Raw genomic sequence first — 25,852 nt, forward strand, 5'->3', positions numbered from 1 at the left:
TGGGCACGTTAAAACCGGCCCTTTTCTGGTACCATCAGTGCGGTCCGACTTACCGTTGCCGCCGGCAGCCTGGCATCGTCCGGTGGGGTCTCAGTCGACGCCGCTCCTCTGGTCGCGGTGGCCGGACTGTGCCTCCCTGGCTCGCGTCCGGTTGTTACAGCGAGTCAGCGCTTCCCAAACCTTGGGCTCCCTTGGCCCGGAGCCCTGGCCCCGGCCCACGTGACCCGCTTCCCTTTGTAATCGTAAAGCAGCGCCTCGCGCCCCAGGGAAAGTCTCCCTCTAAAAATAAAAGGCCATTAAAACCAGGAACAAAACATCCCAGCAGAGGAGGCAGGAATTCCCGCCAAGGACTGCGCGAAAGGGGCGGGGGTCGTGATTGTAGTAAACTTCCTGCTTTTAATCAAAACAAGGACTCCTCTTAGAGGCTCTGAAATGGAAACCACATCACAGTGCGAGAGACAAAGTCTGCAGAACGTGCTCGATTTCCTCTCCGCGGTTTTCAGAATCGCCTCCTCTTCGTCAGAGTTATCTTGCGGGAGTGCCGGCACAGCAGCCTGTAGATGGCTCACAGTTTACAGTTCTTCTCTCCTGCAACATGTCGAAACAGGCGCCTTGAAGAGTTTATCTCTTCAGGAGCAGGGCTTTTACGAGCCTCGAAACTGTCAAGCGGCCTCGTGACATCGTCACTGTCTGCCAGTCCTGGCTTCTTTGACTAACTGCACTTTGCATGCTGGGACTTGTAGGATTAAGCTTATTCTGGACAACCAGAGACTGCAAATCCCAGCATGCACGAAAGGGGGAGCATAAAAGTGAGGAGTGGTGCTCATGAGGCTTTACTTGGCAGCTGCATTTCAAATAAGGCGGGCAAGACTCCATGGGTTAAGGTGGCAGTCAGAACGAAGAATACGCTAAAAAAGGTGGAGTGGGTGGGGCACAAGTGTGAAGCACTGCTGCTTTTGTTACTTGGGGTTTTATATTGTATTGTATCGTAATCGCATTTATTTAGCGCTTACTAGCCCTGACGAGGCGTTGAAGCGCTTTTTTCAGTGTGTATCACGCTACCCCGGAACCCATAAAGGATTAGTGATGAATTAGTATAGTGAAACATGAAAGTAATTTGAGTGGTGGCTATGTTAGTGCGTTATGTGGATTGATAAGGATAGTGCAGGGATAGAAGAGGGGAAAGGTTTGCATTTATATAGAGGTAGCTACCCCTGATGAGGTGTTGAAGCGCTTTGTCAGTGAGTAGCACGCTACTCCGGAACCCATAAAGCATTACTGGTGAATTAGTATAGAGAAATATGAAAGTATATTGCAGCACCACTGCAAGACCAGCCCCCAGTAACATAACCGGCCTCCACCGTCCCAGCCTCCTGGGGAAACGCCCGACACCTGGTACGGCCAGTCCGTCCCTGGAGATACTGGTAGCTCTCCTGCTACTTCTAGGTAGTGTTCCTGTGGGCAGCTCATCCTTACTAAATCAGGAGCCTTTGCTTGGTTGAATTAATATACGTGTGCCAAAATTGTAAAGTGTGTCTTCAAGACAAAAAATGTGTGTATTTTCAGAAATCATAGGTTGTTGTTTAGAGAAAAATGGATGAAAATCCAAAATACAGTTAAAGCTGATATGTGAGTGATAAATCATAGTGTTGGGGAGAATTATTACTATTACTACTACCTTGGTGTCGGTGGCATTACCACTATGGTTGTTATGCATTACCCAAGTAGAGGCGTTCCACTTTGACGAAGCCTTATGTACAATACTGCTGGCAACAATGCAGAGGCGGAGGTGATCACTGCTCATGATCTTGCATATGGCAGCCCCACTGATGTAATCTTGTCTTATATGGTCATTATTACGCTACTAATAATATTAGTAGCTCAGGGTGATTTTCATTAAACATACGTAGCTCTTATTACAGAAAAGGTTGGAGACCCCTAATCTAAAGTTTGGCACGAACAGTAGGCCTCAGAAAAGAAAATCTTCCATCTTCCAGTTAAATCTTTTAATAGCTACGGAAGAAAGAGCTGCGTAATGGAATGTGCTAGATTTACCTCTTAGTAAAGCACCTTGGTGCAGCACTGTGGAAGTATTTATAGGTGATAGTCCGGATTTTAAACTTAGGCCAGTCTCAGACGGGACCCTCTGTCCCAGATTTTCTAAAGTTTTGCATCAACAGAAATCGGTGTAAAACATCGCTGCGTGGCTGCAAAATTTCCGAGGTGCATACACGAGGAGCTAATCCAGGCCAGGGTTTTTCCTTTAAATTCTGTGACTTGTTGTTTCAGTTTTATAATGGAGTAAAAGAGGCTGCAAGTCCCAGAATTCAGAGGGAAAAACTTTACTGTGTCAGCTAGTCAAGCATGGAATCGGGAAACCTTGAAGGGCTGAGCATGGTACTTACTCTCTAGGGGAAACAGTGATTTACACTCGAAAGGTGTCCTTTTGTGCTGCTTTGCATCATTTTGTGGCAAGGGGCAGTTAGTTACTGCATACATGCCAACATTTTAGAACAGGATAGTGGGAGATTTTGAAACAAAAATCGGAACACTGTATTTTCCCCAATGACGTCTAGCGAGGCTGAGGCAATTTCAGGCCGGAGACAGCTAAAATAGTCTTTTTTGGCTTCAAAACTCAGGAGACTCTCACCTGAATCGGGTCTTTTGGCCTATACATTACTGGAACCCATCAACACAAACACCTATAGGTTTTGGCATATAGCCAGATCTCCTAAAATAGCCAGAATCAGATTTGCTTAAAAAACTACAGCTTCTTGAAGCAGGGTTAAACAATTCATTTCTAAAAACAAAAAAACATGCATTGAATGTGTACTACTGTACACAGCACAAATTAAATACATAGGATCCTTTCAAGTGTTTGTCTAGAGAGTGGAATTTGCACCCAAAAATTATGCTGTCAATATAAATTCTATGCCACACAGAGCACACTCACCTCTGCACTGTGGTGCGCTGCTTTGCATTGTGTAAGATAGCCTTGTGAGAGCACCAGGAGAGCAGCAGTAGGCCAACCGTTGAAGATATGGCTCGGAACTGTGTTGTCTCTACTATGCATGCTGGATCCTTGCCTATTTCCCAGAGTCATAATCCACCAGGTTATGGTTGGTGAATATGTTGCCAACAGATCCTCAGTAATGTAGTTTTTCACATCTCAGAATCCCAATTTAGCCAGGAAGCCGTGTTAATAGCAGAATTGGGGTACCCCATTAGCTTGGAATAGGGTCTTAGTGCACTGTGATGAAGGAGTTGAGGCTTACTCAAAGGAAATGAGTGAAGGTTGGTTTCACATTCAATGTACCTCATAATGGGAATGTCTTTAACATATACCTCAAATGAGAGAATTATTATTAAAATGAGAATGAAAAACAGACACGCCTAGCACTTGTTCTTCCACTGATATAATCCTAAAAAGATTTACATAGTCTATCAGAGCATAAAACAAAATGGCACCTACTACTTGTACTTTGAAAGTTTGAGTGTTCCTCATGGACTAACTAAGGGATGTCTTGTAAGCAATCGGGTACAATCTCTACAAAGCCACCATGATTCAGGAAACGACTACTTTGTTTACAAACATACAGACAGCCAATGAACCCAGAAGCCTATTGTGACATACCCATTATCGTGAAGTGTCAGATACAGTTTAAGTGCAGCTCGGATTCCCAAGTCTTTAGTATGTAAGAATTTAGGAAAAAAAACACAATATCATTTAAATATACTGAAATCTAAGTTGGAATGTTTCCTACATTCACTGGTATCCTAGAGCTCATAAATTTCCTACTTGGGCTGTATAGTAGACATAAAGGCCTGTACCATCCATTAGAGACAAGCAAGTCCTTAAACCAAGGGTTTCTGGTGCCCTTGGGATACTGGTAAGAGTTTGATGTGGGGTAGACTTAGTGAATCATCACTCACAAGTGTCTGTGAGGCCTTTTCTCTGCATCCTGGGGTTTTCAGTGGTTACCTACTCGCTACACGGGCGTCTAAGGGCTTCAAACTCCAGTTGAGTAACCCAGTTACTCCTTTTGTGCACTTGATATTTTCTGTCCCGTGAGGATGAGCAGTCAAGGTTTATTTCCAAGGAGCTATTGAGGGCTTGTAACTCAGACACCATGGTCATTACGTTGAATAACCTGAATGTCTGCTCAGAGCTATTTCCTTAACAATAGCAGGTTCTTTATTTACATGTATGTAAAAGTACATTTGAAACTAGACACAATCTAAAAAGTGCAAAATCATGCCATATCACCTTCTCTGCCAGAGACCTGAGCCCAAATTTTAGTGGCTGCACAGCAAGGCACTATACTTGGCCTGGGAACCTGAGAACTTTGATGGTTCTTGGTTGGTGAGGTTGGTTGAACCTGGGCACCAGTAGAACCCAATAAATTCCAGAAGTAACTGAGAAACTTGGGTTTCAGGTTATGATCCGTCTGTGCCTTCAAATAACAATATCTCTTGAAACTCATGGGGTAGAGTGAGGGTTTTTTATTTTTTTTTATTTTTTGAAAACCTTTATTCGTGCATATTAAAAGAACAAATACGGGCCTACAACCTTCAGGCCGGCCACGATACGGTTAAGCACTGATACAAACATTACGGCCCCTGTGCTTCAACGGCCAAGATTAGCAACGATTTATGAATTATACACTGGAGAGATCCTTGACACCAGGGGGAGGAGAAGTGAAGGTTAATTTTAAAGTGTTTCAAAATAATTTTATCAGGAAAAAAGTCAGTGAAGAGTAAGAACCAAGGAGATTCGAGTCCGCACGATATCTTCACCACACGGGAGAGCAGCAGCATCATTAAAACAGCAATGGAAGTAAAATCTCAGGCAGTGGGGCAATGCAGTTATATAACAGGATAGTCACATGAGCAATTACGCACCCCTCCAGTGCCGCCCCCACTCAGTCAACCCCACACCCGGACCCAGAATCGAAACAAGTATAGCGCAGAAACATAAAAAGAAAAAAGGGCCCATAGAACTAATTAAAAACAGTAAATTACCCCCCCACCCTACACCAATGCGGAGGCTACGGCCTGCCCCCCCCCAGCATAGTGCCTGTCGCCCAATAAACCCGAAATATAGACGAGAAAGAGAGTAAGAATAGAGTAAAGAAAGATAAGAAAAACATTACACCTATGATAAAGGGGGTAAGAAAAGAAGAGAACTATTCTAATCTAAACTCCCAAAAAGAAGAAAGTGGGGAGGAGCCTACGTATCATCAGAGCGCCCTAAACCATCGGCCATCTATGGCCTCCACACACTGAGAACCCACTACACCAAAAGCGGTCGTGTGAAAATGAATTGTCACAACAATTTAAATGAAGGAAGACAGATCGCGACGAGTGCGCACAACATATACATACAGTTCCAGTCCCAGTCCAGCCCATCCGTGAAACCATGGCGATATAAATCAGTCTAGCCCTGGCCCGATCGCGGGCTTGAGATTAAGCCAGCCCCTACATGAAGGCCCCGCATCCCGTGCAGACAAAGACAATATGGCCGCTTGGGAGAAGATGGTGAAGTAGAATCACAAAATGGCCGCCGACCATCTGTAGAGGTCCCTTTGTGCACCACATAAAGTCCAGACATGGCATGTAAAGTACAGGAGTTCCACAGAAAAGAAGCAGTAGGCCACCGTGAACAATTCCTCGAGGATGTTAGGTGTTGCTCAGCTGGATACTCTTGCAGACGCGGTGAGGCAGGCAACAATGAAGCCGGCAGCAATGAACGGGGAAACAAAGTATCCGCTGTTGAGCTGGAGAGCAATTGATCCTGGGTGCCGGGAAAGCCAGTTGCAGGCACCAGTGTAGCACGATCACACACAGCCGTTGCGTCCCCGCAAGAGGACAAAAGCACTGGCAGACCCACGCCGTGTTGATGACAAACGGAGCGCTCACGACCCGCAGCCGACAGCATGGAGTCAAACTGCTCACTCAGCGCCTGCAAGCCAGCACACATTTGTAGACGAAAGTCCCGCAGGACAGCCAGAACGGAGCCGCATGTCAGCGGAAGCTGCACCCCCACATCGGCAGCAATCCGGGACGGCACTGTGGAGCTGGTGTCTGGTGGAGGGAGGGCGACGCGGGCAGCGGGCAAGACCGGAGTATCACCCCCCAGCCGCGAGCAGGCAAACAACGCCATGTTTTACCGCCGGACGGTACAATGGCCAGGGGGGGGGTCGTAGCAAGGAGTCAGTTCCCCTCAGGTCTGCGCCGCAACAGGGAAAGCCAACAGTCGCCTCTCTTCCCTCGGGTTCTCTTTGCAGCCGACTAGGCAATGGAAGAAGGGGGTCGGCAGCCTCCCACAGCGCGGTCCACAGATCGGGGCAGGAGACCCGCCGCACCGGGGCTTACCTTACGGCCCCAGCCCTTCGGGCGCAGGGTGCAGGAGGTGTCTGGCCGTCCCTCCCCAGGCTCAGCTGGCGACAGTCTGTGGTGTGAGGTGAGGTCGGGACCGCGCGGCTCGGGTTTGCGCTAGCGGGTCCGGTGACTGCGGAGCCTCCAGGGGGCCGGCAAAGGCAACAATGGAGCAGGGGTCCAGGGCGGAAAACAAAAGCACCAAGAACTCCGGCGTCCGGGCGGGCTGAGACTTCGGGGAAGCGGCGGCGTGGACAGCGCGTCGTCGCACATGTTTCACCTCGAAAATCGGCGAGGATAGGAATCAGGATGATAGTCCGAGGCCAAGGGCCGACGGAGCCGGGCGCTCAAGCGTCTGCTCCGGTCGCCATCTTGGCTCCTCCTCCTAGAGTGAGGGTTTAAACAGTTCCAGAACCAGGGTGATCAGTTCCAACTACCACATTATTATTATTTATTAATACATTTTCATATTGTGCACAAATCACCCCAGCAGCAGTATCTCGGCGCTGGGTCAATTGAAGCCTGTGTATGACATCTAGAACCGTACTGTTCTTATTTTATTATAAATCTTTTTATTGATGGCATTGTATTAACGTTACACACATCGAACAGTACTGTTTTTAATGCTTTCCTGATGTTGGTATAGTTAGGGCAAGTTCGAAGAGAGAAAGGCAAACTGTTCCACATGGTGGGGGCCACATAAGAAAAAGCGCTGCCACCACATCTAGCACTCAAATGCGTGGGATCACAGGCAGCTGTTTATCACTGGAACGCAGATTCCTAGTGGGAAGATAGCGCTTTAGTTTCTGACCGAGATGTTGGGAACCTTTTCCCTGAAGTGCTTTATAGGTTAAGCAGCAGATTTTAAGTAACTCTTTTTTTCACTGGCAACCAGTGTAAAGAATGTAGAAGAGGAGCCGAGGGCGTTCTGGGCGGCTGATTACAGATCTGTTGTGCGGGCGTGTTTTGGACGACCTGCCACATCATGTCCTAGAGTAAAAAGATAAAAAATATTCAGCTCTGGCTTTAAAAGAGACATTATAGATTCCCACAGAATTAGCCATGCTACCCAGCGGGTTGAGTATCACAGGCTAGCCACTTTCGCAGTCCTGGAATGTATCCTGCAGGGCCTTGACCCTTCTCATAGAGCAGATGTCTTTGGCTTGGGTTTAGTCAGCCGATCTACAAGGTCCTCATGGCTCCTGGTGGCTCATTCAATTGAACTTTTCAGGCTTTGGTTAGCTGGCCCCATTCTTGTCCTCCTAGTTATAGGCCAGCTCTTTTCCACAATGGTAAGTGTAGCTTCTTCTCCCTGGGCAGGGTACAGCAAAAGAGCTTCTACAGAGTCCTAGGCTTGGTCCCTTCTATGAGAAATTAGCAACTTGCATCCCTGTTCCTCTGGCATTGTGCACAGGGCGGGCCTCTGGCCTGAGAGTTCCTGACTGGGTCTGGACTGTGGGTGGCCCCTCCACGTACTTTGCCGGGGGCCCCCTCCAGTTTTGTTATGCCACTGAGAGGAGGCAGGAATAAAATTGTGAGGGGATGCGTATTCCGTAAATGGCTAGCGATAAAATATACCCATTTGACAGCATATACGGAAGGGAGATCAGGTTTGTTTTTGTACATATACATACATAGGATGGTAGGATAGTGTTGTTTCTCACCCAGATACTTTCTGAGTCCCCAAAGTTAGGCCCCATGGAATATCAGCGCGTAGGTTACTTTGTCTGGAGAGGGCGACAAATAGCCTGATGGGGAACACAATTGTGTGCAACAATCACTGGGTGCACAAGGGCACACCATTTACTCTACGCCTGGTATTTGAGCCAAAAGGCACAGATGAAACATGTGCAGCCTGGGTTTCCTCTACCGGGAGGACCCATTATCCCTAGTGCAGTTTTTAGGTCTCGCCTACGCAGCGCGCAAGCGGTGCTTTGGGGTGACCTCTTGGAATCGCTCCCGCCTTTACTTGAAACTCGTGCATGTTTTGCACTGTTTCCTATTAGTACTCGTGCATGTATGGCGTTTACCTTGCAGGAGCGAGCAGCGGCCACCATCTGTTAGCAATTATCACGCCTGCCGCTGTTCGCTCGCGCAAGGTAAACGCAACACATGGACTTCCGGCCTCGCACCACTGAAACCCATTTGAGTGGTGCCCTCAGCGTCGCTTTAACTTTCGCGGCCGCGGGGCTGCGCTTGTCTTTCAGCGCTTGTTTTTGGTGGAAGGGTAGCTTAGCGTTCTGTGACTTCTGAAGCACGAGGGCTCACTCACTTGAATGTATACAGAGGACGAGTCTCCCAGTCGATAACACGTGCCACCACTAGCACATCTGTGTCCAGTGACGACTTCTTTAGAACGCTACAAATCCACGTGGTTGCTGCAGAAAACTGTATGTATTTGTTTAAAAACACCACGCTCCATTCCAGTTTACCTTGTGAAGTATGTTTCCCGTTGACGAGGTTTCGGACGTATGTAGTATTTATATTTTTTGACGTTTGCAGCGGACACACCATAATTTTCTTGGCATCGCCAGGTATGTAATAGTATTTACACATGATGTGGCTGTGACACGGGTGACTGCTTGCCTATCCCCGTCTGCCTCCTGACTGCGAGAACTGCAGCAGTGAATGCGTGCAGCCTGTGCAGTCACTGCCTCAGACTGTTGATCAGTGACTGACTTACTGCAGAGACCTCCTGCACCCAGCACCCGCAACATGTACGCAACCGGTCGGATTGCAACAGACAAACCGCAGCCTGAAGCGTCAAGGCAGGTGTAGATTCCACCATGCCCCCACCCTCGCACGCTTTTCTGCCACCCTGTGCTTGTGCGCCGTTCACACTTGTATAAACCACACCAGGCTCTCTGAGGTGAGCGCATGGACCTCTCGGAGCTAGTTCCAAGGACCGGTTTATTCTTGTGGAAAAGCGGCCCTTCAGCACTCCCTCGCCGTTTCATCCCCCTCTTCGCCCGCTTCTCTGAACGGACAGCAGGGACCCAGTTCATCTTGTAGTGTCGATGCATACCTCATCTGTACTTCTTAGCCTACTTGCATCTCTTTCAAAATTGGGTCATTCACAGGGCGGTTATTTGTGTGTTTACCCTTGGCGACCATACGAGTTTCATTGTTAAGAATCCTGTGCCATCCATGATGCCGTGTTTGCTCCAAAACGAAAATCTATTCCGATGAGCCTGTGCGATCGTGCCGCATGGAACAATAAAAATATCCTGGGCACTCAAAGTAAATTGTTTTACTGAAACTGAATACAACAGGATTGCCTGCATCTGAAAACGTGTTCATGTTTTCATAGAGCTTATTCAATAGGAGTAGGGGTGTTTAAATCCACGTGCAACTGTCTTCAGCGCCTTGAGGTGACATTCTTTCGAGGTAGTAGGGTAGGCTAACGCTTTTCACCTTTTTTCTGAGTAGCCAGGCACGCAACACCCATTGGACTCAAAGGGCTTCCGCCACCCCCCGTCATGTGTGGCAGCCCGAGATGAGACAGCTTCCTGGGAACACACACAGCCTCACCCGAGCACTTCACAGGTCTTTAAAAGACCATTTGCATGTTAATGAGGCCTCGCTGTTGTTTCACCCCCTCTAAGAGCCACTGCAGCTCCACTCTGCCTATTGCTCACCCCTTCTAAGAGACCCTGCAGCTCCACTCTGCCTATTGCTTAAAGATTCAGCCCCCCCGAAAAGATTTAGCCCCCCCCGATATTTTTTCTTAGCCCCCCCGAAATATGTCTCTAGTTGCGCCTCTGTGAGTAGCTACTCCGTATATGACCTCTTTTCCAGTGCAAGGCGTACTGGTAGCTTCAGACAGCCGGTCTGCCATAGACTAATACACTATTCCGCTGGGAACATCACATCCAGTATACTAGGGAACACTGCCCTGGTCTGTGCCGGCTGCATCAAGTCTGCGGTGCGGATCAGGGCAGTGCACCCATGTGTGATAGAGCCCCGGGGTCATCGTAGAAGGACATCTTCATGTCAAATGAGAGTGTTGGGGTTCTGTAATAAACCAAGCTTCTTGCAAGTCGAGATCATTATTATTTTAGCTGGTGTTGTATGCTATCACCACAAACAGTTTTGTCATAAAGTTTGAGCCTCTTCACATTTTTTTTTCTCCTAAAAAGATATCTTCTGTAATGCAGGGATTATCCGTGACTGCTAAACAGATATGCCCTCCCAAATGAGTGGTCTCTATATCCATCATGTGAGAAGTTGGCCTGGTATATGATGTTCACTAGTTAAAGTGACCACCTTGTACCATGCCAAGCAATCCTTATGGTGTGGTTGTAAGTCAACCTTTTCAGACTAGCTGCCCTAGTGGTAGCGTAGGCTAAGCAGTCTTTGAGGCTAAACTCGTTAAAGTGTGTGAAGCAGGCTGTTTTACCAAATGTAACCCCCTTTTATACCAATGAAAGGACACCACACAGATATATATTCAAAATATATAGGTATTTATTTCTCAAAGTAACCCCTAGACTCTTTATGAGCACAGGAGCACAAATTGTTAAACAAGAATACGTTAGAATACACAGAAGTTGCACTTTATATGGATAGGCCCTGGTGGCCACTCGAACCATATACTAAAATAGTGGTATAAGTACCACGAACAGAAAAGGGAAAAGGCCTAGGGCCTCTAGAATCGCTGGGCCTACAAGGAGCTAACTTTAGTTAGTGACCAGGAGGTCCACGGGTTGCGTGTGCAGAGCAAATAGTCACACGCGAGCTCCCATAGGTTTTCAATAGGTGCGTAAAAGTTACAAAGTTACTGCAAAAAGGATCTTCCGGATGGACTATGAACTCAAGATTGGAAACACAGACACTAGAGATGATACTCTACACTTGGGCACCGGAGTGCCAGCTTTACCTCACCCACAGGAAGCGGGTGCATAGGTCTCGAAGTGCGTCGGGTTTCTTCTATATGTTCAATGGAGCCTGAAGACAAAGGTGCTGCAGGCGGTCGGCCCGGAAGAGATGCGGTGGATCCAAGGGTGGATCAGAGTTGTAGAAGACCTGTAAGCAGAGGGGACAGTGTTCACAGTCACTAGCCAGTGACCAGCGTGGCACCAGGTGGATACCAGGCGATGTCGGGTGCAAACAGGAGGAAAGGTACAGCTTGTCTCTGCAGCCACGTGGTCCCCGAAGGTCGACGACGTCCAGGAGTCAGTTCACGAGCTGTCCCACGCAGGCTCTCGCTGTCGGCGGTGTTGGCGACTTGATCGAAGCAAACAAGCCTTGGCAAAAGCAATTGTTGTGGAAAACGAAATAAGCTGATGGCTCTGACCAGCAAGGTCAGAGGGACTGCTCCTTTGGAGGGGAGCAAGGGCCAGTCTGGAGCAACCAGACCAGCAGTGTAGTTCTTGAAGTTCGTCACCAAGATGGCCACTAGCCAACGGGCCAGCAACCGATTAGGCGCGTCGAGTGGCAAAATGCAGAGGGGCCCCACGCAGATCGTGGAGATGCTGGAGGGCAGGTGCTGCTCGGGTGTTGGGCTTCTCAGGACCCAAAGCACAACTTGGAGGGAGCCTCGGTTGTCGCGCTTGCAGCTTGTCGTGGTCTTTTCAAGATGGCTGGCTCCACGTGTCTCGGTGCCTCCACGGGTTCCTTCTTTTCAGGGACTGTGGATCGGGCGGTGAGAGGTCTGGAGGTCTAGGTCTTGTCAGTCTCTGGGCTCGGGCTCCGGCGGGAGGCGGCGGCAAAGCAGACGTTGATTCGCTGGATGGTGCTTGCGTTAGCAAGGTGGTCACTCCCTGACCACAGGGGAGATTTCCTTCAGTCCTCTGTGCGGCAGAGCGTCGAAGTTCCTGTCTTCTTCTTGTAGCTAAGTTGATTCCAGGATGTCTGAAGTCTTAGGACACAGCTCCTACCTTTAAGCGGATTCTATGGGCCGGACTACCTACTAGGTCCCTCCCTAAGGGTGGGACCAGGAAGGGGGGTGGTTACACCCCCAATACTTTGTCCAGCTCGCCCCAGGTCCGGGGCTGGTGTGCCCCAGGACCGGATTGAACTGGCATATGCACCGAGGCTCCTTGTGAGCCTCAGGCATGTCTGGTTTCTTTCAAGCCCTACCTGACCAATACACAAACTCCTGTCTGGGGTGGTGCTCGCACCTCCCCTGGCAGGAAACCCTTTGTCCACGTCTCCCAAGCTGGAAGGACTCCCAGCAGCAGGAGGGAAGACTTGTGTCTGTGGTGGCAGCATCCATTTTGTGGAGCTGAGGCTATGTCTGATTTTACCCGGGTTTCAGGTACTGTACATGTCGTGTCCCTCTAGAAGGGTGAAATGCTAACCCCGTCGCCAGAATTGGCGAGGGGTTAGTATTCCAATTCGTATGACACCTTACTCGACATGTTTTGATAAAGCCAAACCAAAGATAGCATTTAACCGCGAGGTTCATAATGCACTTAAGAGTATATGGTATGACGATATCTGGAAACAGTAGAAGGAAGTTGTTCCGTCCACTGCAGACAGGCTCAGCTCATGCCAGAGCACCATCTCACATGGAACCAAGCACTCTGCCTTCAGGATTGTTAAGGCCTGCCATAGGAGTGACTTATAGGTTACCAGGTGTCCCATTTAAGTTTAGGTATAGGTATACTACACCTAAGTAAGAGGTGGTTACACCAACTTACCCCAGCTGAGTGATCAGCCAGTTGTGTCAAATTTGTTAGGCCAAGCCTGGGGTGGCATAATACATGCTTCAGCCCCTGGCAGGCCTTAGATACACCAATGCCCTGGGTACCTAGTGTACACTGGTACAGGGGCTCACAGGGTGATCCACTTCCAATTGGTTATGCACCTAGGGTGCATAGTGTCAATTTAGTTAGAGAGAACAGCAGGCTGGGGGTCTGATTAGCAGGCCCACAGCCTCAATATGTCATAAACCAGTGAAGCAAAAAGCAAAAATTTGGGGTGACCATAGGATAGCAGACCCTACTCTCCTACACATCATTACCCGTCTTCTCTCTGGAGCCTGTTTTCCTTGAAACTGTTGTAAATGTAGTGGTCCATCTTAAACCTATTAACACTTACTTGACCCAGTTCTAGTTTGGCTACTAAAAGAACGTACCACAGTTTATTTGCTTTCCTGGTTCAGAATCTTATAATTGAATCCTTCTTTGAAGGTATAGTTCACTCAACTTTTAAAATGGAATGCTGTCCCAATTTTAAGCAAAGAAATATATATATTTTACCATTCTACTAGCATTAAGCACCGACCATTACTGGGCTACCAGTACTTAAACCAAAATCACTGCTGCTGAAATCACCTAGCAGCTCGCTTGCAAGGGTGGGCCGGGGTGAGGGGTGTTACATTGAAGAAAGGGCTTTGGCAGGTAAGTAATCCAGTAGCAGTAGGTATAATTAAGTAGGTTTATTAGTCATAAGTTAGATGGTAAAGAAGGCCCCACCGGGAGCAGCTGGATGCTCAAACTGACCACACTTCAAACCATGCATTCACGAACATTCCGATGACATCACACACACAGGCTGAGCAGCAGGGAGAAGGAGAAGACAAGAATATAACAAGGGGTGCTGGAGGAGTGTCCCATTCTGATCGGCAATTGTGCGCAAGGTAAGAGCCGCTCTTCATCCATGCTGCCACCCAAACCCCCCCACACACTTTAATCCATGGGCACATATAGGGAATGGTGCCTTCCAAACAGGACAGCCTGGAGTTCTACTACGAACCTCCTTGGTACCAACCCGGCACCCGTCCTCAGAGCACCCATGTCTCTGTAAACGGATTACATTCCCAATTACTTTATAAAGCGTGCTGTGAATCTGCCCTGTTCTTCTAACAGGTCTCGCAGAGATGTGGTACTGGTTTGAAGCATGGAGTTCAAGGAAAGATCCCAGATGCTCAATGACCCTCTGTGTGATTCTGTGCCATGTTCTGTAGCGCTGCACTCGATTCCCGGCAAAGAAGAATCTGCCCCCGTTCCAGCTGCAGATTGGGGGCAGCGTTAAATGAATGAAATATACAGCACTCTCGCCCTGTGCACTGCAGCTCTGTGACCACCCCTGTGCATCGTGAATAGTGGCAGGGCAACCCTCACTCTTTTCATGCACACAATAGATACATACATTCAGTATAGACGAGCATCCCAAAAACAGCGTGAACAGAAACGGCACAGAAGGGTAGATGTTCCTTACATTACTTAATGACTGCCTTTATATAGTAAAGCCATTTTTGACTGCCCCTATTAGTTTTAATTCTGTTGCTTAACCTGTATATTTGTTTAGCCATGGACAGCAGTGGCTAAAAGTAAAGAAAGAAAAGTGGTATGATATGGCCAGTGCTGACCGCACAATAGCACTTTTTTCCCTTTATTTTCAGCCACGCTGCTATACAACATGGCTAAAACATATAGACAAAGCCAACAGCTCTCACGTAGTAATGTGCTGCATGGCTAAACACTTACAAGTCCTAAAGGCGAGATCTATTGGCTATGCCAATGCTTGTTTGGTTTGGCTCTGCCCTGTACAGAAGCAGGCTCACATCCTGACCAGGTGCCTGATAGACATTCATCACACAGTCCTATTCTGTGCCAAAGGCACTGTCATCAGGTGCACTTGATGCGTAACATGACAGTGTACCAGGTAACACATAGAATACCTTCTCCCCAGCACAGACACAAACAAGAAAGTCTTTGCGTTTGGGAGATTGTAGCAGTAAGGAACAGAGACGCAATCCTGCTTCTCACTGTCAGCAGCCCCAATCTGATAAGAGGGGCAGAGATCCCATTGCAGGCAGGCACAGTCAGTGATTATACCTGCTTGTAGGAGGATGTCTGTGGACTCTCTGAGGCCTCCATGCCACCTCATATTTGGTGCTCCTCCCACCAGTGTATTGTCCCTGTACCAGCTTTATAATACAATGCATTTCCAGATCTTTCTGTAATACCAATGTGCCCTGTGGTTGCAAAAACAGCTGCCAACTCCTGCTGTGCCCCTGAAGCAGTATATGTAATTAGGCTCCACGTATTCAAATGGAATTCTTTTTTTCCCCTGGCCATCCCGTGTGTATTATACATAAGCTTATGGGTCCCATTGCATCATGACTCATTCTATATTTCGGCCTCCACATGATTATCAGGGCCCAGGAATCCTTATTCTCAAGCACCTCCGAAATAGAGGCTATGACATGCAGCTGGCTGGAATCTACTCTCTGATCTGTCTTTCCATGAAAAGGATTAGGGTTCCCTGATTCAGAGTGTCTTGTAATCCATTTTGCTGGCGGCAGGGTAAGCTCACCCAAGAGATGTGTATTAAACAGCACCGTGCATCCAGAAAGCTGAGTTAACAAATACTCCAAGTATCTCATCAGAGGATAGAATATCTGACTCATCATCCATTTATATTCTCTCCCTTTGCCTCTCTTTCTTTCTCCCCCCCGTTGGTCTACTCTCCTTCAATTTGAAAATGGAGCAACCACTACTACTATTATTTATTAACTGTTCAATTAATTAAAATCATTACAGTAAAAAAGCATAAAATTGGTAAATGAAAAATTGATCACATTAAAACTATGAAGGCTGCCGGTTAAAATGTTTTTTTGTTCAAGTACTATATCCCTTCTCCGCTGCACCCACTTGGGCCGCCAGCACAGAGTCTTTATTATAAGTCCTTGCACAGAGTTTTTTAGACAGCTGTGTCGGCCTTAGCGGTTTTCTGCTACAGCAGTCTGTGGATCATTCTCCTTGTCCCTTCCATTTAGAGCCATTGATGTGGTGCGGTCTCTGTAGGACGGGTGAATAGGATCAGGGCTCTTCCCTCGTTTGAGGGGAGGCTGCATTGTCCCCCTTGTTATAACTCGCTGGTGGCCCTGGTTTGTTTGTGTTCGTTTGCTGCCTTTAAAGCCTTTCTAAATCAGATGAATGAATTTCCCAAGACTCGCCAAGGTCATCGTGGTTGTTCTAGAAAAGCACAAGGCTGATGCTTCGCGACATATCTTGATTCCCTTGGGGATGCAGACTGGGCTGAGAAGTCGACGACGTTCGTTCGTGCGGGAGGGGCAGCAGCATAAAAGGTGAAGCCAGGATTCTCTCGTGTAGGGGCATAGTCTGCAGCTGTAATTTCCCCCTTGCAACCCCATGCGGGGTTAAATTCGGTGATTCCTAGAGTACACAGTCTCATGCAGAGGATTTTGGTTCTGGCTTGTGGTGTCAGGGCCTCATGCAGGTAGGGTTGTGCCTTGCCTACCGTGTAGGAGCTGTTCAGCGGGTCTAGGTGGGGGCTATAAGGAAGGGATTTAAGATCCAGATCGAATTAGGTTTTGCGGACTTGTCTGTTTATGGCTTTTTTCCATGCATTTAGTGGGATTTCTGGCAGTGGTATGCTCTTTTCCTTGATCTTTAAAGTCTTGAGTGCTTTACCAAGGCTGGTGTGGCATGCTGATCTTAGCCCCTCAAAGATGGCTCTCAATTGGTGTCTTAAACAGTTTGTTGGGGCACTTATAATCCTTAAATATAGTCTGGGGCCCTTATAATCCTTAAGTATAGTCATAATCCTTAAGTATAGTATAATCCTTAAGTATAGTATTATAATCCTTAAGTATAGTGCAACCACTACCATCCCTCTCTGTTACCCAGAAGTGTCTCCCTTCTTGCTTGGGGGTAGTACACAAAAGGCAGTGAGGTGTTATGGGTATATGTGAGGGCAGTGGGAGGGTCCTTCCTCCTAAACTCAAGGAGTCAACTCACAATAGGTCTCAACAAGAGCCCCTTGCTTGGAATCTCTTGACTTGTGACTTAGGTAAGGGTCAAAGATGGAACAGGACCCATTCCTGGTAAAAAAATGTGGATTCCACCTTCCCCTGTGTCACTGATCATGGTTGGTATTCCTTTATGTGTAGACCTGCAGCACATCACCAATTTACTACCACTTACAGTCATCGGGCAAGGGCACCTTCCTGCTTGTCTTTGTCACCTTTTAATTTTTTTATTATTATTTTTTTTATGAAGGGTTTTGTAAAGCGCTCAGCTACTGTGAGAGTGTCCCGACACTAGGGTAGAAGGCCAGTAGAAGGATCTTCTTCACCTTATTCTTTAAACTGATTGGTTTTTAGCTGTTTGTGGAACAGTTTTTTCTCTGGTATGCATCTGAAGGGGAAGGAAGTTTGTTCCAGTGTTTAGCAGCCAGAACCGATCAAACCGAGCCACCCCACCTCTTTCATTTTGTGTAGGGGATGGTCAGCAGACACGCGGACTGTGAGCGCAGGGATCTTTGAGGGAAGTATGTAGTCAACCTTTCATGTAAGTATTTGGGGCCTGATTTTATAAAGAGCCGAGTGACCTACTGTGAAGGCTTAAAAAATGGGAGTCCTATGTATAAACCATTAGCATAGTCCAGCCTGGACAGGATCAATGCCTGTACCACTGTTTTCTGGGTTTCCCAAGACAAATGTTTTAGAAATGTCCTCAGCATCCTTAGTATCCGGCATGCAGATTGGATCACAGCTGAGATCTGGGGGTTAAGGCATACGTGTGTGTTAATAAGGAACCCTAGGTTCCTGGCCAGCTCAGTGGGGGGGGGGGGGGGAGGAGGAGCAGGTCTACAGGTTGGCCATGCCCCTGACACCGAATAGTAGGACCTTCATTTTTTCTGGGTTGTATTGTACGGAATTAGTTTTGAGCCATCCCATCAAGGCTACAATTTTAATTTTGACCTCTCTGACTCATTGTTATTATAGGTCAGCAGAAGTTGGGCATCATCTGCATAGGGGACCACCCAAATGCCAAAGGAGTCGATAAGATATGCCAGTGGCGTCATATAAATGTTAAAAAGTGTGGGGCCCAGGGCTGAGCACTGCGGCACTCCATATGTGATGGTTTTGGCTTCGGATAAGAATGGCTTGAGCCATACGGGCTGTTCCTTGTGCTCTAAAAAGGACCTCAGCCAGGCCAGAGCCTTCCCCTCCACCCCTATGTAGGCAAGACGTCGTAGCAGGATCTCATGCAAGTTCGTGTCAAATGCCATTGAGAGGTCTAACAGAATCAATGCAGCATTTTGTCCAGTGTGGATTTGATGGTGTCTGTAATCTATATGAGTGGTGACTCATACTATGGAGGGCCCTAAAGCCTGATGTATTGTGATGTCACCTGCATCTTGATGCATAGTGGAGGTAGTTCAGCAATTCTTAGGACCATGGTGGCTACGGGCAATCTGCCTGCTTTTTGTCCCAATAACAAAGCTTTGCCTTAGGCAGTCCAGCTCCTGGGTCCCACAGGGTCCTGTCCATCCTTCTGAAGAGGCCCGCCATGCACAGGTATCGAGAAGGACAGCTTCCTTTCCTCTGCCTCCAACTGCAACTTTGACCCAACCTGAGAAAGGCTAGAATGCCCCTCTGAAGGCAAATGAGGCTTGAAGGCCAGCTGCCCTTTTTTTTCTAAAGACCAAAAGCAATTTACTTTGCACTGTCTGCATGCAGGGTTGAGACCAGAGCAAAACAATACAAATAATGTGTTTTTTTTCAGTACCTGTCCAACCCCTCACCTCTTTTCCCTGAATGGTTAAAGAGCTGCCAAGCATTCAAGCTGTATTGGGTTATCGCGTATTCAAAACTGGACTGGGCATACAGACACCAACATCCCAAGACCAGCATTTTGCAGTGATTCAAATGGGGAGAGAAATACATTAAATAAATGTACTTAGTGTAAAACATTATTCTTAACAATAAATAATAAAGGAGAGCTGTGGCCAGAAATAAGGTTGGACATTTTAATATTTAGGCAACATCTAAATGCTTGGAATACAATCAGCAACTTAAATGTAGAAGGTGGCATAGGTTTTTTAAAACAAGGGGTATAGCTAGCTAGGAAAAAAACATTTTTCCCCAATGTGTTCTTGTCATTCATATGAATGTAGTGGACAGTGCTTAATTTGAGCCGGTGGTTTCCGGTGTTCAGCCCTGACACTTGATTCGCAACATCGGCTGCTATGGCAGTCCATCACATGGTGGAGCTGTTTATCTAATTTTTTAGATGAGCACACCACAGTGTTTAGCAATTCAATATACATTAAAAATGAATAATACCTTCCACCAACACCATTCTTAGAGCTTTGAGTGACCTGGAATAGTCTAAATTGTCACACTTGTAGGGGTGTGATGGTTATTAGTTATTTTGGCTCTGTCATTGCAGCATTGGCAGAAGCGATGGGTCGTGCAAGCTGCAGTGGGCTCCTGAGAAGGGCCCTGGTACTTGCCTTTTAACAAACTAAGGACAAAACCACTAATAGGATGGTGCCTTCTGATTCCAAATATGATCTTTATAATTGAAGGCTCTCTTTGAATTTGTAGGGTACAGTGCTCTAATCCGCATGTATTAGTCTACACCATTAGTTTCACAGGCCCTGCCTCTTATAGGGGCCCCTGAGCTCCTAGGCCACGGCCTCATTTGAGACCCCCCAATTTTTCACCCTACTTAGAGCACTGCTTACACTGGTCACGATTTTACAACTGAGAGGTCATTCAGGTTTTGACCGATGTTTAAACTAGCTGGTCATTTTAATTACAATACAGACTACCACACGTGGAAAACTTTACCTATAAATAGATATGCTTTTAGAATAAAATCTGTCTTCTTCGGGGCATCGGAATGAAGGAACTTTGCCGTCACCTAAAGTGCTCTGCAGCCATGAGGTGGTCAATGACGTATTTACAGCCAAAACTTTTGAAGGAAGTATTTATTAGGTTTGGCTAGAGACACCTTTAGCTCTTCCGATGGATGCATCATTGCATCTAAGAAAAAATCTTAAATAAAAAAACATATATCCATAATTATATTGAAGGGGTTTGGATCAGCCATCTTCACTCATAGCATCAGCTCGCCTCAGTCACTGACTTTTTTGCACAGTGAGTGATCGCCTGAGCACATCTGACCGAAAAGAAGTGTACTTCGGTGCCAGTGCTGGTGGGGCAATATTTTAATTTGTATGTGATTTTTTTCCTATTCTTTATTGTATATTATTGTATTGTAATTGCATTTATATACCCCTGACGAGGTATCAAAGCGCTTTTTCGGCGAGTAGCACGCTACTCCAGAACCCATAAAGGATTAGTGGAGAATTAGTATAGTGAAATATGAAAGTAATATGAGTGGTGGATGTGTTAGTCAGTTATTTGGATTGAGAAGGATAGCGGAGGGATAGAAGAGGGAAAAAGGTTTGCATTTATATAGCATTTTCTACCCCTGATGAGGCGTTGAAGCTCTTTTTCGGCGAGTAGCACATTACTCCGAAACCGATAAAGGATTAGTGGTGAATTAGTACAGTCAAATTTGAAATTAATTTGAGAGGTGGACTTGTTAGTCTGTTATGTGTTTTGAAATGATAGTGGAGTAATAGAAGAGGGAAGGATTTAGACATTTAATTTTTTTTGTTTATTGGTTTTGGAGGAGGCTTGGGATGAGTAAAAGGGATGTTGGAGGATGAAGAGTCAAGGGGAAGGGTTTAGAAAGGCTTAATTTGGGGGGATGGAATTGTAAAAGAGGTATGAGATGATGCAAGGAGGGGTAGCGTAGGGAAGAGTCCAGAAAGGGTCACAAGGGGGTTTGTCTATGTACATACCTGTGTCAGGTGCAGTGCTGCCGAATGTAATCCTTTTTTTACTTTTTCTACCTATCTATCTATGTTTAAACTATGTTTTCGGGTTACAGCAGTTTAAAGCCAGAAGTAACTTTTCTTTGCACCAATAAAAATTATTTTTTTCTACTATGTGCATTAAAACTTTTTTAAAGGGTTTTAAGTGCACCTGCCTGCTAGGAAGCACCTGTACTGTTCTATTAAAATTATATGCAGTGGTTAACTATTTTTAAATGTAAAAAACCTTATTGCAAATACATGGCCACCAAACTCAAATGGCGGCTTGTTTTCTTTCTAATTTCTATTTTTGTGGCACATGTTTGCAATAACAAAAAAATTAACTATCACACCACCTTGCCAAGGCCTGGCCTATTAGGCTTTCCAATGCTTATTTTTCTATCTGAGGCAATACATTTCATTGTACAATTCGAAATCAGTATGCCAGGGAAGCCGACTCATCGCCTTGTACGTCAAAGACTGAAAGTCTAAGTATTTTAAAATGTTTGCATATTAATTTTAGCCAGTCCCTTAAACGTGTATTAAAGTCCAAGTCGTCATATAGTTACAGAAGCATAGCTATGAGTGGTGCAGCCAGTGTAGTGGCTCCGGGCCGCGGGGGGTGTCGGGGGTTTAGGACCCAGTCTGCCTTGCCAAAGTGGCAGTTTTTTTAAATAGGGTGCCAGGTACATCTTTTTAAAGATTCTGCTCTGAGACGCTGCGCTGTGCCCCTGGAAAGGGGGAGGGAAGGACACAGGGAGCAAGACAGGCCCAGACTAAAGAAGTCCCACGCTTCACACCACAGTTGGTGCATACACAGGCTCTCTCTTGTGGCGCAGGTGGTTGTTGCCACGAGCTCAGGTGCTCTGGGATTGAATGACGGCAACGGCAGCCAAAGAGTAAACAAAGCACCTAGAGGAAGCACGTACACCGCAAGGGCGCGGAAGCGAAGCTCTGCGGATCTATGCCATGGCTCCAATTCCTGTGAGGGTCCGGTGCTTGAAGGCATCCTGTAGGTAAGCTGCATGTGCAAGAGAGGCCTGCAGTGCGCGCATTAGAGTGGCTCACGGCTGCTGGGCTGTGGCGCAGCGAGGTTGTGCTCGGAATGAACCAGCGAATGCATGCCCAGTCCGCCGTGAACGGTTTTACTCTGAGACCTAGTCCGCGCCCGCGCTACTCTTCCTGCATGCTGGCAATCAGCTGCCGAAAGTGCACCTGCTAGGACCGCGCAGTGTAAGTGCTTAATTTGAGCTGCTGGCGTCAGGTGGGGGCACCAGGACTTCATTTCTTGGGCTCTGGCACTTGTTTTTCGTCATCAGTAATTGGCCGAGAACTGGAGGTTGAAAGGCAGAAAAGAGAGAAAGATGAGGGTAGAGAACGATGGGAAAAGAGTGATGTGGAAAGCGGGGGTGAAAAAGGACCCGCAATAGTGAAATAAAAGGGCAGAGAGTGTAGGATGGCGAATCAAACTGGCGAAAAGTGGGAGCAAGGATAAGCAGCCTTTGTATTCGGTAAGCCTGAAACTCAGCAACGGAGGCGGCAAACTTCTAAGAGAAACTTTGGGCACCAGCACTTAATGTTTTACAAATTAAGCACTGGTAGTAATCTCTCCAAGCGGATTGTCACGTTTCCCCATTAATTTCCCGTCACTACCAACTACTTACTGCTATCTTAATGTTACACCAAAATTAATAATAATTTGTTTTTATACAATTCATTTATGTATGACGCACTGCTAAAAATTAGAGTTGTTCCTAATACCCATTTTAATGGCACTTACCTTCACCATAAGCGATCTTGTAAGGAGGAAGTTGGCCTTACTGGACACAGATTTGTGACCTGTAGATCACCTCAGATGAAAGTGATGAGGGTTAACTCGCTGAGCCATCTTGCTGGCACATCTGAAGATTGTCTGTACTTAACATCGATCCAATGTTAATGGTGAGGGTAGGAGCCCGAAGAGCAGGAGGAAAGAGTGGCACGTGAAAAAGTGTCCGGGTTGCCCAGTGGGAGCATGTCCTACCACCACTGTGCAAAACCAGCTCCCAGTTAGGTAAACACTGTTTCTCTAAGTCAGCCTGTCCACTCCCTAGTAGGGCAGGGCTGAGACAGAAGGCAACTCCTGAGAAAGTGTGTTAATGGTTAACAGTATCAGCACAACGCTTGCATCAAGAAAGTATCTCAGTAAAGCTACCAGACTACTTTAGTAATATCTAAAAATATTGTATTATATTATTAAAATAGGAACAAAAATGACAAAACTGCATGACGATCGTTAAGCGCAACATTGCCCAACGATGGGGATCCAGTATATGCCCCACATTGACTCAATGGTGTAAGGACATGGATATGGCAATGGTGGCGGAAAAGTCAGTGTATATTCATCAGAGGTGCCCAAAAAAGTGGGGGAAGGTCTGGGGTGGATGGAATGCGTACAGAGGGAATATTTGTGAACCCCCTCCGTCTGAGGACCCAGATTCAGAGGATAGTGACTCAGCAGGGTAGATGGGCCGCGCATACAGGGATGGGGATGAACAGACTGTAAGACTATCAAACAAGCTGGAAAAACGGAGGGAAAGCCAAGAAAGTTGGGAATGCCAATATAGAAGATGTAACAATGCAGTTCGTATGATGCAAAGATGTAAAGCTATTGTCATAACGTGCAAGATGTTCAATAAAAAGTATTTACAAAAAAAAAAAAAAAAATGACAAAACTGAATCTGTCCCTGGAAAGTTATAGCTTGTTAAAGTGACATTTCCATTACACATGGCTCCCCCAGTCCACATGAAGAGTCAACGTTTCCTTTGCAGTACTCACAAATGGCCACTGGAGGCTTCTTCTTTCTCCAGTCACACAGCAAGGCTTCCAGCTCTAGGCTTCCTCCAGCCTTCTGTCAGGTCGGAGGGGCAGGATGAGAGTCAGTCGTCTTCTGCCGGCAAGTGCAGTTCACAGCTTCCAAACTTCACAGAGTTCGTGTAGGGGTGTCTCTGGCTTATGTCTCCAAAATAGATAGGCGCTCTGGTCTTCTCGACCTACATAAGCCAGTCGACAGCACCCTCCTCTCCCTCAAATATTCTGCTTCCATCACAGTCCTTGGTACTGACATCAAAGCCCGTGGGAGAGTCCTCTCTCTGGATACCAGTTCACAGTGGGGGTAAGGTAGTGTTGTTATTCACTTTCCTGTTCCAAAAACAAATCTCCACCAAGTGAAGTCCCAGCCGGTTACGACTCGTCTGCTTCAAAAGAGGGGGGTCCTTGGGTGCTCTTTGATGTTCCTCCGGCTGAGCCATTCGGGAAATCAGTTGACACTGAACCTTTTGTAGGATAAAACACACAAGTCTTGGGCGTGGTCGGTCACATTACAAGCAGATTCGATCCACTCCCATGTCCTGCTCCATTCAAACCTGCATGTGTCTGTCTCCTCAGACTTCTAGCTCTGCTCCTGTATGGTCCCAGTAGCTATCCTGCCCACCCCATCCTCCCCCACTCCACTTCAGAAGGTCCATGTTTCTGAGGCTCTCGAGCGAATGATAGGCTGCAGCAGCATGCCTGCCTCCAATCCAAAGCTTCCACTGAAACACCAATAGAAGTGGTTCTTAGTAGCGGTGGGGAAGGAACGTCCTATTGTAATGCCCCACATCTATAAGGTACAACAGTCTTTCGTTTATGGCAAGGATCTGGCTATCTCAATGGTCATTTCAAGCTTTTTAAAAAATGTTTAAACTAGTAACGTTAAAAACTGGGCTGCTCTTTTTTTAGACGAATTATATTGGTTTTCTCTCATTGAATACCAAGAATGGACTCACATAAACTGGTTTGGTAACCTCTGACCCCAGGCTTCAGTGGAGGACAGCATGAAAATATATATTTCTCCTCTTAAATTCTAGGCCTGCCAATCCCTATGAATATTCACTAAAAGACATTCCTTTCTTATCTTCAATTGGGCCTCCTAGGAAGTTGGTCATCACCCCCATTTTCTCTTCTGCAGATCCCTGTGAGGTTGAGCAAAGTGAAAACAGCTGATCTGCAACTCTCTCCTGCAAGGAATCAGCAGGTTGCACGCCTGTGGCTGAGAAACTGAATACAGTCAACAGTATACAACAACATAAAGAAAATGCATGCAAAGGGAAACCAGTCAGTTGTCTCTCAATGTGCAGAGTCAAACTATCAGCAGTGAGTGTCTAGCAGAGAAATAGGACAGGAACGATGTGCAAAAGCAGATTTCCTACAATAACCGACCATGGAAAGATATAAGTTGGCCATATGCTGTTATGCAGATTTGTGACTTGCAGATCACAGGTGATGAGAGTGGTGAGGGTTAACTCACTGAGCCATTTTGTTGGCATATCTGAAGGCAGCATGTACTTACATGGATATAACATTAATGAAGAGGGTTGGAGCCTGAAGAAAAGGAGGAAACGAAGCTGCACAGAAAAGAGCGTGAAATAAGATGGGAACTAGAAAAGAACATTATGGTACAAAGAATGAAAGGGAGGGAGAAAAGAACATGGCATTGAGGACTTGATAGATAGCTGAAGCAGCAGTGAATGGTGAGAAAGCCGGTGTTTTTTTGGAGAGACTAGAAGAAGGAAGGAAGAAAAGAGGAAGCAAAGGCAGTAAGAAGGAGAAAAGAATTGAGCACCAAGAAGTTCTGAGAGGGAACATGCAGGGTAGGTAGGGATTAAAGTAGTCCATTCTTCTTACCTGATCAATTCCAATAAGTTCTGAGTTCAGCTAAAATATATTATGTCACTTTTCACTGTGAATGGCTGAGTAGCTGTTATGGAAACTGCATGTAATTCCTTTAGACTTCAACCTCCTGTTTTCAGTTTGGCCAGAGGCTTCCATAGTGCTACAGATAACAGCATTTCCGGTGAGGTC

The 25,852-nt window shown here is 46.6% G+C and overlaps 1 protein-coding gene across 2 annotated transcripts in view; it reads right to left on the reverse strand.

Moving 5' to 3' along the window:
* Positions 1-23,021, reverse strand: part of LOC146856225 (volume-regulated anion channel subunit LRRC8D-like) — a 61,917-nt gene extending 38,896 nt beyond the window's left edge. The window contains exon 1 of one of the 2 annotated variants that reach the window (XM_085654287.1): positions 22,751-23,021. The gene's annotated coding sequence lies outside the window, so the exon portion shown is untranslated. Of the gene's footprint in view, positions 1-53; positions 683-22,750 lie in introns of those variants that run through there. The other variant, XM_085654286.1, reaches the window with a different exon arrangement.
* Positions 23,022-25,852: the final 2,831 nt, after the last annotated feature.

Source organism: Triturus cristatus, chromosome 4_1 (assembly GCF_964204655.1).
Source record: "Triturus cristatus chromosome 4_1, aTriCri1.1, whole genome shotgun sequence".
Taxonomy (NCBI): domain Eukaryota; kingdom Metazoa; phylum Chordata; class Amphibia; order Caudata; family Salamandridae; genus Triturus; species Triturus cristatus.